Source organism: Elephantulus edwardii, unplaced genomic scaffold, assembly GCF_000299155.1.
Source record: "Elephantulus edwardii isolate Elephantulus edwardi_28Jun2011 unplaced genomic scaffold, EleEdw1.0 scaffold00193, whole genome shotgun sequence".
Classification (NCBI taxonomy): Eukaryota; Metazoa; Chordata; class Mammalia; order Macroscelidea; family Macroscelididae; genus Elephantulus; species Elephantulus edwardii.
Window position 1 is genome coordinate 1,569,898 of NW_006399943.1, and position 4,234 is coordinate 1,574,131.

A 4,234-nucleotide genomic window follows, 5' to 3' on the forward strand; every position below is an offset into this window, starting at 1 on the left:
GTATTGGTGGTGGTGATAGTGATGTCATTGTGATGGTGTTGGTGATGCTGGTGATGGTAGTGTAGGTGATGTTGGTGGCAATGTTCTTGTTGGTAACGATGGCAATGGTGTTGGTGTTGGTGATGGTGTTGGTGGTAGTGGTGGTGATGAAGGTGGTGTTGTTGCTGCTGTATGTGTCTCTAGAATTTTGCAAACTGGAGATGCTGATTATCAGCATTGCCAGTGTTATGGATCCACTGGTGTGGTGCCCATTGCAGTCAAGACATACTGGGCATTCGAGTTGTGGTCCGTGTTGACGCTGTGCCACTGACTCCCTCATCAGTCACAGCATGCTCCTTGTCCTCCTTCTTCTCCGTACTTTTTCCACGCCCCCCCCCGAACTTACTTTCACATAAAGGAGCGAGCGTCTCAGGGGAGAAGAAGCGGGACTGTGCATTTGGTCATCTGCCCACTCCCGCTGACTCCCACGTAATGACCTGTCATCTTTTGGAGAAGACAGTTAGAAAAGTCTTCTGCTCTGAATCACAAGCAAACACTACAATTCAACTGTCTTCTCTGAGCCACTCAAGGAGCTCCAGCCCGCTCAGACGTGGAGGCTCAGGGGCGGATGGGATCAGTGCCTCTTCTGAGTGCTCTTCCTCCTAATTACGTTTCATTTTCACGTGACGCTGGGGAAGGACACACCCTCTGACCACCTAGGGGGCAGAGCCCAGGGGAAGCCTGGACCCAGCTGATTGGGGTTTTTAGGGTGACATTGTTTTTTTCTTATCTTCTTAGTTCTGCTCCTACAACAGACCAAAGTGTCAACTCGAAAACTGTGGGGGTTGTAGCTGCCTCTTCTGGTGACCGGTGACCACATCGCTCTGCAGAGATGGTGTCTGGGCTAAGGGCCAGTGGTCGTTAATCAGCTCCTTGTGTGGAGTTGGTGGTGTCGTTGTGGAGAGAGTCCAGGGTGCACTAAGTGGGGGCTCTCCTAGGCCTTCTGCCCTGAGGCCCAGCGCTGACTGTCTTTGTTTAGGGCTGGAGGGCCCACAGCACTCCTCGCAGGAACTGGATCTAATCACCCACTGCAGCTCAGGGCGGGGTCACTTTCAGCCCCCCAACAACACTGGGGCATGAAGATGACCTTCCCAGGTGCACTTCTCACCCAGGGCCTGGGAGAAAGGCCCTCGGTCACCATGATTCCTCTGGCATTTCAGGAAATGGGCAGTCAGAGCCCACCTCCTCAGGGACTGGGCGCTTCAGCAGAGGACCAAGGCTGTACTTGGCGGGGTGTTTCCTAGACCAACTTCATCTCCTGACGCCTCCTGCCAGTGAAGCTGGAGCACAGGGAGGCCCGGGTGCAGGAAGGCTGGGATACAGGGAAGCTGGGATACATGAAGGCTGGGGTATAGGGAGGCTAGGGTACATGAAGGCTGGGGTGCAGGGAGGCTGGGGAACAGTGGTCACTCACTCAGCTCCTCACCGAGAAGGTCAGTGTTTTGAATACACCAGCTGCTCTGTGGGAGGAAGACGTGGCATTGTCCTCCGTGAGGACTACAGCCCTGGAGACCCTCAGGGGTGCCGACTCCATGGCTCTGGGTTTGCTGTTTTTATTCGCTCTCCACACCAGCCTCACCCTCTGCCGTTGAGCTGATTGAGACTCACATGATGCTACAGGATGGAGCACAACCGCCCAACAGGGTCTCCAAGGGGCAAAGTTTTCAGGGAAGCAGCTTCGTCTTTTCTCATGGAGAGAACGGTGGGTTTGAACCACTGAACTTCCTGTTAGCAGCCCAGTGTGTAACCCACTATACCATGAAGGCTCCTCATGTTCTACCCAGATATTGTTAATTCTGACCACAGCTCCCCATGTCCACTGGGGTCCCCGAGTCCACTGGGGGTCCCTGAGCAGGGCGGTCAGTCTATCTCAGCCTCTGAACCTGGAGGACCGGCCAGGCCTTGTACTCCTGTGCCTGTTATGGCAAGGAAGACCCCCTGGAGCTGGCTGTGCTCCGGAAGCCGAGGTCAGCCCAGGGCTCTGGGTGGCTGATGTCCACTGCAGTGTCCCTGGGTGCACATGACCAAACAGTCATCTGTTAACTACAAGGTAGGCAGCTGGAACTCACCAGAGGCCGTTTGGAACAAGGGCTGGAAGCTCTGCTTTCCAAAGGTCCCAGCCTTGAACCCCCACGGAGCAGGCTCTGCTGTGGCCCCTCATTCGAGTTGCCAGGAGAGCAAAATCGGCTCGATGCCCATCGGTTTGGTGCTGGTCTGACCGCTCCCCACCGTGCACCCGCTCTCCATACAACTCCGGCAACCCGGGACGGTCAGTCCTCTGGCCGATGCACTCTCTCTGAGTTAGAACTGGCTTGATGGCAGAGTCACAGCCATCCTGAAGGAGCCCTGGTGGAGCTAAGGTTAAACACTCATCTGCTAGCTGAAGGTCAGAGGTTCGAATCTGCTCAGCCGCTCAATGCGACAAAGGCCTGGTAATTCGATTCCACAAAAATTGGCCAAAACAACCCACACAAACCTGTTGCCTAGAAAATCCCACAGGGCAATTCTGGCCATGACGTGAGGTCACCAAGACTTGTTGTGACCCAGTGGCAGCTGGTAAACCTGGCCAGCACATAGTAGGTGCTCAGCACCCAGGCGTGCACAGGAGAGGCTGTGTGTGGAACCCACCTAGTCTCCCACCTGAGAACTAAGCTTTCAAAGTTCTGTCCGAGACTGTGGAGCAGCACGTCTGCTCAGCACTCACCACGTGTATATGGTTCAGGGACCCTCGTGAACAGGGGGGTGAAAATGCAGAGGTGGAGGTAACGGCCCTGGGGGGCAGACACCCCTGAGCCCCTGCGCCCAGCACTTGCCCAGAGCACTCAGCAAACCCAGGTAAACGTGCGTGAGAGAAGCACACACAGCAAACAGATTTTCACTCCAACCCCTCTTTGCCAACTGCCCCATTAACAGAAAAACCTTTTAAGCGTCCATCTGGAGAGGTGGCTCTGTCCCTCCCTGAGTAAATGATGTGGCCATGAGGAATGAGCTGTAGGGTGAGGTGGGGGCCTCTGTACACCCAGATACACGCTGGGCCCCAGGAACAGTGACTTGGCACCTCGAGGCGGGTGTGGAGATAAGGCATGACTAGAAGTAATTAGCAAACACAGCAGTGGGTGACAACAGCCACTAAAGTGCTGAGCTTACACAAGGCGCAGAACTGCTGATGGAAGCTTCTGGAAACTTCCGGAAGGCGAACTGTGGTGCCTGAGAAGCAGAGTGAGTGTGAGGTCTTACTGTCTAAACTATTGTTCTTGAGTGTCTTCAAGTTGACCCTGACGTTTACTGAGCCCTTGTGACAGAGCAGAACTACTCCGTGGGGTCTCCAGGCTGCTATCACTATGGGACAGGCTTTTTCTCCAAGGAACCACTGAGTGGGTTTGGACTGCCGACCCTCTACCGTCACGCTCTTAGCCTCTGTGCCACTCGGAATTTATCTTTGTTTCCTAGTGCTGCTAAAATGGAAATATCACAAGGGAGTAATTTCAATGAACAAGAATTTATCTTCTCATCATTTTGTAGATTAACTGTAACCCATCGTCATTTAATTGTTCAAACCAAGAAGCAGTTATCTGAACAGAAGAAGGGAACACTACGTGCTTTGAATCAGAAAAGCTGTGTGTATCTACAACCAGGAGAAGACAAAATAGATGAATGGGACCTTCTAAGAATCAAATTCCTATGCACATCCAAAAACTTCTCCAACGGGGTAAAAAGGGAAGCCACAGACTGGGAAAAAGTATTTGGGAATGACATGTCAGATATCAGACTTATAGCTAGAATGTATAAAATACTTGAGCACCACAACAAGATAAAGGTAAATAATACAATTGGAAAATGGACACAGGATATGAACAGACACTTCACCAAAGAAGACATTCAGATAGCCAACAAGCACATGACATGAAGAAATGTTCAAAATCCCTAGCTCTAAAAGAGATGCAAATCAAAACAACTGAAATATCATCTCACCCCAATAAGAATAGTGAAATTTAACAGAACAGCAAACAGCAAATGCTGGCAAGGTTGTGGAGAAACTGGAACCCTTATTCACTATTGGTGGGAGTGTGAAATGGTGCAACCACTGTGGAAGGCGGTATGGCACTTTCTCAAAAAGTTGCAAATAGAGATCCATTTGACCCAGCAATTCCACTATTGGGAATATACCCCCAAAGAGACCATAACTGACATCCAA